Source organism: Mastomys coucha, unplaced genomic scaffold (genome assembly GCF_008632895.1).
Source record: "Mastomys coucha isolate ucsf_1 unplaced genomic scaffold, UCSF_Mcou_1 pScaffold22, whole genome shotgun sequence".
NCBI classification, from domain to species: Eukaryota; Metazoa; Chordata; class Mammalia; order Rodentia; family Muridae; genus Mastomys; species Mastomys coucha.
The window spans coordinates 193,873,806-193,882,708 of NW_022196905.1; the positions used below are offsets into that span (position 1 = coordinate 193,873,806).

At 37.1% G+C, this 8,903-nt stretch overlaps 1 long non-coding RNA gene across 2 annotated transcripts in view; it reads left to right on the plus strand.

Moving 5' to 3' along the window:
• Positions 1-8,584, plus strand: part of LOC116071401 — a 10,835-nt gene extending 2,251 nt beyond the window's left edge. Inside the window, exons 2-3 of one of the 2 annotated variants that reach the window (XR_004110877.1) lie at positions 369-458; positions 8,512-8,584. This is a non-coding gene — a long non-coding RNA (uncharacterized LOC116071401). Of the gene's footprint in view, positions 1-368; positions 459-5,585; positions 5,695-8,511 lie in introns of those variants that run through there. The other variant, XR_004110876.1, reaches the window with a different exon arrangement.
• The last annotated feature ends 319 nt before the right edge of the window (positions 8,585-8,903 follow it).

The window sequence follows — 8,903 nt, forward strand, 5'->3', positions numbered from 1 at the left end:
TTTTTTTTTTTTTTTTACCAATTTTAGAACGTTCACATTTTTTAAAAACAAGATCCTTTTACTTTTTATATAATGTCATCAACTTGAGCATTTTCATCAAACAAATTTAACTTATTGTTTTTGATAGATTCTTTGATGGCTACTTCCTGATTGTTCTTTTATATCACCCCTATCTATCCCAATTGTGCCCGTATGATCTGACTGGCAAATTTGCTTCCCATTGCTTCATGGATGCATCTAGGCTGAGCAGCAGACGGCCAGAGCATGGGGCCTGAAATGGACATTTAATCCCTTGATTGTCTGTAATGTATCCCTGTTATGATGTTGAGCTATAACTACAAGAATCTATAGTTTTATTTATTTTTTAGATGATGCTGTCCACCTTCTGTGCACACAGGAACCTGTCAAACCAGTTATCCTGATGTCCAACAAATATTCTTTGCAACAGTAGCAAAGAGGTGAGCCAATCTTATCTAAGCTGTACTCTCTGCCTCGGAGTCCTCTTTCTTTTCTTCTTTGATAACTTACTCTCATAGCATAGCTTAAATTGGCTATCATTCATCAATTGTCCTCATTAATTCATGAAAAGAGAATATTTTTATCTTAAGTAATTTAATTTGATCATTTGGTAGACCATGAAACACATTAAATGGTTAAGTCTGGATTTCTAAATTTAATTATTTTCACATGATATTTGAAATGTCTTGGATAAATGACTTATAACAACATACAACATCTCTGGATTGAGTGTTACGTATCAAATCTTCTGATTAATCTATATGATGACTAAAATAACTAAGTAATTAGCATTTTGGCAGAGGTTGGATAAAAGTTTATATCTAAGCATCTTGAAGTGCTGACAAAGAATTTTGTTTTTTGTGGCGGGATAAAAAAGTGCTACGCAGTAATTTTATGTTGAAAAGAAAAGGTAAGTTGTAAGGGTTTTAAAAATTTAAACCTTATCAGACTGGAATAGAAATTCAGAGCTCAAAGAGATTTTAGAAACAATGCAGTCTAATCACATGTCTTGAAACCGAGTCCTGAGGAAGTTAATGAACTCTCATAGAGAAGAGCACATTAAGCAGAATCACAACTACAGATTGGTTGTACTGGGCCCTGTCAAGCCCCATATTTATAGGGTGCAATTTACAAAGTGTGGAAAGATGCATGTACTCCAAAGTTCACTGTGTCAGAATGCTTATGGCTCCTTTGTACAAGTCCATTGCCAGACAGAATGGATTGGAGTGGCTTCTCTACCTCACCATTTGTCTGGGTTCAATGAACCCTGCCCCTGGTTATTGAAAAGGAAAGAATGGGGAGCTATCATTAAATAAATACCTGGGCATTTCCCAGACTTTCTACCTTAATGATGATTTCTTATTCTTTGTAGTCATCAGCCGTTGCAGATTTTTCTTCATAAAAAGGGATTATTCACCCAGTAAGACATTAAGCATCCATTCCTGATCATAAACTGGTAGGCCCCAGAGTAACAAGTATGCTAAAGCAAAGACACCCATGGTGTTCCTTTAACATAATTTTTATAATTAAAATAGTCTAAACGTGTTTTTAAGATACATGACACAGGGCTAGAGAATTGGCTTGGCAGGAAAGCATTTGTTGTTCTTGTAGAGGCCCCATGTTGGGTTCCGAGCACTCACATGGTGTCTCAGAACTACAGTTCCAGAGGTTCTTATGCCTCTTCCAACTTTTGTGGACATCTGGAATATACATGGTACACAGACAAACATGCAAACAAAACACTATACATAACATAAATAAACCTAAAAAGAAAACTTGAAGATACATGTCACAAACAGGAGAATACATTGCATGTATGTATTGTAGAGATGAAGGGCAGATACCAGGATCGAATGAAAAGGGACCTTAATCAAATTAAAAACCAAGATTTTTTTGATGAGAGAAAACTGAGGCATTTGAAATTTTAGGTGAGGAGTGATGGAGAAAAAGTCTGGAATAACTTTTGAAGAAATTAAGATGACCTCTTTGAGTACGTAGGTGGGAGTGTCTGCTGAAACTGGGAGGCTGCTGAGATTCTTGGAAGAAGAAAAGTGGCCCGAGGTCTTTAGGTCTCACTGAAATGAAGAGCAGCTGAGATGGAAATAAGAAAGGGGGCGATCTAGAAAGACTTAATTAGTCAGCCTCATTCTAGAGTGTAGATTTTGGAGATGATAAGGTAAATGTAGAAGCCAGATTTTCCTAGAAAAACAAAAGCAGTAAGATCTCTGCTTGGGTGTAAAGAGAACCTGTGATGTTTGCTGATTTGCGCCCTCACAAGGTTTGCATTCTGCAAACTTGAAACTGTGAGTGTATTTGTAGGTGGAAACCTTCAGGGGTGATTAGGTTTCCATGAGTGATGCATTGCAAACAGAAATGGCAGCAAGCTTGTTGTCTCCCTCCCCTAGAGAAGATGCTATCTGGAAGGAAGGAAGAAAGCCATTATCAACAACTGAGCTCTGCCTGAACCTTACTTCTGCTTTCCTACCTCCAGAAATAGGAAAAAGTGAATTTCTGTAGTTAAGCTGTCTTCTATGCTATTTTTGATGTTTCCATTTGTTTGTTTTGAGGCAGAGATCAACAGACTGATAGACAGACAGACATGCAGGGAGGGGCTGTCTAATATGACTGTGGCTTCCAGAAAGTCTGAAATTCATAGGGTAGACCATCAGTGTGGAAGCCTAGAGACCAATGCTGCTGTCTTGAGTTTGTAATTGGCCGATCATGATTATAGCTTAGAGTCTTAAGCAGGATTTGCTACCAGAGTCTTAAGGGAAATTCATAGGAGAGGCCATACAAATGATGACAAGAAACCATTTGTGACAGTTTGAATATGCTTGGCCCAGGGAGTGGCACTATTGGGAGGTGTGGCCATGTTGAGTAGGTATGGCTTTGTTGAAGGAAATGTGTCACTTTATGCCTGAACTTTAAGACCTTCATCCTCACTGCTGCCTGGAAGTCAGTCTTCTGTCTGCCTTTGGATGAAGATATAGAACTCTCAGCTCCTCCAGCTCCACACTAGCCTGTATGCTGCCATGCTCCTGACTTGATAATTGACTGAACCTCTGAACCTGTAAGCTCGCCCCAATTGAGTGTTCATTACAAGAGTTGCCTTGGTCATGGTGTGGGTTCACAACAGTAAAACCCTAACTAAGACCTTGCTAGTCTAAAACAATTTTTATAGGATGTTTGGTAGACCTAGGTAATAAATGGAGAGATAAGCCAGCCCTAATGTCCCACACATAAGGTATAGAGGAAGAAGCCTCTTAGATTCCATTACATCCTTAATAAAGTTTCCACTTAAGGATACTGAGGTTGTATAAAACAGGACAAAAGCAAGAAACCAGATCAGGAAATAGCACTTCCTTTGGAATTCTTGGCCTCTAGTCAAGACAGAACTGGGACTTTTCTGGCTTCTAGCTTAAGACAAGAATTACAACTGCTCTTGCTGTCTCTCAAGGCCTTTCCATAAAACTACTTTATCAGTTTCTGTATCTTGTTCATATCAGTGCTAGGCTACTGTCTATTTTCTCTCACAAAAGTCCCCAATTTGGTGGGGACATACCTAAGGTACCCAGAATTCCTTCGCATGTTGTCTCTTTGATAGAGCAAAGGTAACAAAATTTCCCAAGTGCTTACTATCTTTGCTGTAATATTTCACTCTCCATCATAGCATTTAATATTTCATGCAACTCTATCATTGTGGCCTAACAGGGCATTCTATTTTTTTTTAAAAAAATGTTTATTACTGTCATCACTGCTATTATTTCAGATTTACTGAGTGATAAGAAAATAATGTCATTGTGTTACATGTAGTCAGCCTCATGCTCCAATTATGTACTTCTAATTTTAAAAAGAATTTGGCTTTGTTATCTATATTATTACATGTAAAAGACAAAGGCAGTGCGCAGATGGGGAATGCAGAGGGAGCCCCTGCTTTGTGTTTTCAAATCCATGGGCACAGCATATGCATTTATTTGCAGCTTGAACATAATTAAGCTGGGTGGAAGCCATTCATTTGAACCATGGTAATACTGTTCTATATTTAAATACAGAGAGACTGCCAGATCTGATCCAAGATTTAGAACAGTTTTACTTGAGAAAAAAATACCCCATACTAGTTAACCCAAGAGAAATACTGATGTAAAAAGTGAGTGTAAATCTTATCTAACTAAAATGCTAATATATATCTAACTAATGTAAAGTTTCCTTATATTTTTTAAGCAGTTAAGGGAGTCAACCTTAGCTCAACATTAACTGTAAGAGTTACATGCTTCAGTATCATTTGAAATGCTAAGCAGCAAACGGCATCTTCCAAGAAGTTCAATGCTTAAACTGATTTCAGACATCTTTCTGTTGCAGGTGTATTTGTATTTTCCAGCTGATAATCAGTGGTTTGGAAGTTTATTAAATTGGAGAATTATTTTATGAAAACATGCTCACTTGACACTGTCATAGATTAACATCTTTATTCTAAGAAAAAGAAAACAAGTAACATGTATATTTTGTGAAACTCTTTTATTCTATTTAAAAGCAAAACAGATCTCAAGGAAATTCTATCTCATATTGCCTTAATCGAGACTTAGTCACTTGGGCCTCTGTGGGCTCAAATATCTAAATTGAAAGAAGTAAGATACAGGCCAAAGAGGAGGATGCTTTGACTACTTTTACTCATTCCTACTTTAGTAGATAGCTTTTTAGATTAAATGATGTATATTGCATCTATGTATAGCACTGAAAAATTTACACATCTCTCACCTGCTTGATACTCTTTTAAAGTACAATAAATTAATTTGTCTTCTAATATGTTGAATACCTTTTAAAAGTTTTACACTATGTTTATTGCAAATATTACTTTGAAAAAGTGTATGCTAGCCATTCTACAAAAACTCCTTTGAAATTCTCTCACATCCATTAAGTAAATAACCAAATTAGCAAGTAAATACATTGCATAAGTTACTGACTCTGTGCCTGTAGATACAAGATCCAAATGTTAACCAATGATTAATGTATGCCCTGGGACTTCCTCTGGCCTTAGTGTCTCTCAATCTTCAGCTTCATCTGATCTGTTTTCTGATGGCACATCTTCTTTTGGTTATTTATAAAATAATTTTAGCTAGCTGAAACAAATCTAAATGGAGGCATATGAAAAATACTAGAAGGCAGACTTCGTTTTATTTTCATACACAACTTTAAATTGTGAGAGCGTCTACCTATTTTAGCTCTAAGTCACTTGTCAACACTTGGAGACAGCCAGGGCTTTCCTCTACTTAATAAGTGTACTTCTGAGTATGTCAATGTCTTCTCATCCAGCAAGTGTAAATGTTAAATCCAGCTCTGCTGCTTCAGATCACAGTTGAGTGGTTGGGAGTCTCAAGATCTGGCTGCGTGGAAATAGCAGAGTGTATAGATAGATGTTGTTGATAATTCTGGTAATGTTTTCTTTAAGAAAATATTAAAAGTTTGAGGTGCAAGTCCTAACATTTAATTTACTTGCTTATCGAAGTTATTTGATGAACAATAGTCATCACATTCATCCTTCATATTTTCATTTTTTCCTTCCATTTTAGAAAGTGTCAACTACCTGCCAGAAGCCAAAAAGAGTCATTTCACATTCTGTATTATGAAGTGGGAGATTGAAAATAATTTGAAGTTTCAAATTAAGATTAGAAATGCATTGAATATGAATTGACCAAATCAATCATTTATTCTAAAAGTCTCAAACTATGATTTTAATTATCCTTCTCTGTGTGTAGGTGTGCACATGTCATTTTGTGCCTGTGTGTATGTGTGTGTTTGTGTGCATGTATGTGTATGTGTGCATGGTGTGTGTGGTATGTATGTGTGTATGAGTGTGAGTGTGTATGTGTGCATGGTGTATGTGTGCATGGTGTGTGTGTATGTGTGTATGTGGAGTGTGTATGGTGTGTATGTGTGAGTGTGTGTGTCTGTGTGTGTGAGTATGTGTGTGGTGTGTATGTGTGTGTGAGTGTGTATGTGTGTACGTAAGTGTGTATGTGTATGTGAATGTGTGTGTGAATGTGTGTATGAATGTGTGTGTGAGTGTGTGATATGTGTGTGGTATGTGTGTGTGTGTGACTATGTGTGTGGTGTGTATGTGTGTGTGTGAGTGTATATGTGTGCATGTAAGTGTGTATGTGTGTGTGAGTATGTGTGTGAGTGTATGTGGTATGTGTGTGGTGGGTGTGTGTGAGAGTGTGTATGTGAATGTGTGTGAGTATGTGTGTGTGAGTATGAGTATGTGTGGTGTTTGTGTATGTGTGTGAGTGTTGTGTGAGTGTGTGTGTGTGTGAGTGTGCACGTGTACATCAACTCTTGGATGCACATATCAAAGGAATGAAAAATTCGTCATTCTATGTCTAGGTCATTTTGCTTTTTATGTTGATTTCCAGTCTAATTCCACCAATTATCCAACAAAACATAATTTTGTTTTGTATGCTTAAATAAAATTTCATTGTATCAATTTTCAACATTTTCCTTATCAGTTTATCTACTGAAATATGACTACTGTAAAGAGTGCTATCAAAACATGGATGTGCAAGGATCTGTGAAGAATGCTGACATAGACTCCATTTACTCTCACCTATGTGAGAGGGATGCCTCTGAAGTCACCATCCACTGGTCTGCATGCTTCTGCCACTGAGATATTCCTCCAATTAGAAGGCATACTTTTCTATGAAAAGAGGTCTCCTAGTTCCCATTTTACAAGTGCCCATGCACTTATTAAATACATGTTTGTGGAATATTTATGAAATATAAAATGTGAATAAGACTCTAAATGTCACCTCAAGGGAACGGTTACTTAGTCAGACTTTTTGACACTAACAAAAATGGAGCTTAATACATGCAATGAAGAAATGGGCTGCAGGTAGTACATGAGATCTGAAGGAGGGATTGACTCCAGCAATGTGCTTAGCAAAGGCTTCTATAGTTGTTGATGGGAAACCTGAAACAAACAATAAGACAGACTGGAATACACACACATACACACACACACACACACACACACACACACACACACACATGAACACAAACACACACATAAGCACATCCAGCTGAAACCAAACCTCAAAGGATTCTTCATGACCAGAAATATATTTTCATTTTAACTCAACTAAGTAATTACTTAGAGAAAAAAATGCATGCTAGAGAAAAAAATTCAGCAACAATTGAGAACATTTAATTTCTATATTTCCCCTCATGAGAGGGACTGGGGACAGCTTCACTGAGGAGGAAGTTACAGATGTTCAATAACAAGTAATTAATTACAAGTGTGATGAATGCTATGGAACAATGTTATAAAGCCAGGAAAAATAATTTAACCTAGTCAAGAGGGTCAGGGGCTGCAACCCTTATAAATTCACAATTAAAGTAGACCTGTGAGATGAATTGGATTTAAGAAGGGAAAGACTGGAGCAGTGAGAATTTAATATGGCAGGAAGGTGGAGAGGGCGAAAGATGAAAGAGAGTTTGGGCTCAAGCTGAGAGCTATTTGCAAGGCCTTGTTAGCTGCTTAGGAGCTTTAACATATGGATTCACTAATGACCTTCCTAAACTCGAAGTTTGGAAATGGCATAATCACATTTGTAGTTTTGAAGGATCTTCTGGTTATAAGGTGTAGATCAGAAAAGAAATATAGGTAGGTGTTGGAGAATAAGTTAGGCAGCTGTTGAAATACCAAAGTATCCTAACTTTATATGGATATTTAGATGGACATAGCATCAGTGAGTCTTAGCAGACAAATGTTTAACACAACCACATGTGGAGGGCACCGTATTGTGTAGACTCTAGTCTGTATATACAGTATACAATATACAGTTATAACACATGGCACATCAAGTCTTTAACACTTCTAAATTGATTAACTTTTTGATGCAGAAGGGTGAATTACAAAAATATGGGCAGTCATGGAGGTTTGATATGTGTCTTTGCAGTGACTAAAAGAGGAATTCTTTGACTTTGTTCTTTTTTGTTTACTTGTCTTTTAGTGGCCCCTGGAGGACACATCTAAAGGTGATAAGATTCTAGATAGAAGCAGAAGCAAAGAATTTGTGTTATAATGCAAACCCAATGGACTGAGAACTAGTAAATAGGAGAAGCTATAGAAAGGAGAAATCTAATGTGAAGAATAGTTAGAAGGGAAGGCCAAAAGTAGAAGGGAAGGCCAAAAGTAGAGAGAGAAAACAAAAATGGAGCCAAACATAACACAGTGTTTGACATAGAGGCCTAGAATGGTATGATTGCAGGGGTAGCAGCCACAGAGGAAAACAAAACAAAACAAAACAAAACAAAAGAAAACTGCTCGAGAACCATGAACCAATGGCTGGGATGGTTACAACCTTCAGTGGTCTCTTCGAACTCAGGTATATAGTGCTTTCTGTTTTCTTTTTCCGGTGAATACAAACTTTTATTTTTATTAACTCACACTCAATCCTTGTTTTACTTTAGTTTTTTTTCTTCTTCTTCTAATTTTAGCACTACGGAAACCCAGAAAGACAATTTATTGGGAGAAGGCTTGTGACTAGTTCATGCTACTGCTTTTGGGGCGTTTGTCATCACCCACTGCCTGCTGCCTTAGGTGAGATAAATTGTTCCTTTAGTCATTTCTCTAAGAACTGGATAAACAGGTACTAAATGGTTGTTTAGTTGCATGTGAGTAGCTTTAAGATAAATTGCTTATTGATACTGATCAAATTCCATGGACAATTGCACAAGAAGTCTTCCCACACTGCGGTTGTTTTCAGAGTCCCCACCACTGAGGGTTACATTCTCAGTAAAAGGGAAGAAATACATGGAACAAATACTCTTGAGACTAGCAGCAAGCAGTTACAAAATCACTTCTACATTCCAGACCCAATGCTATGAAA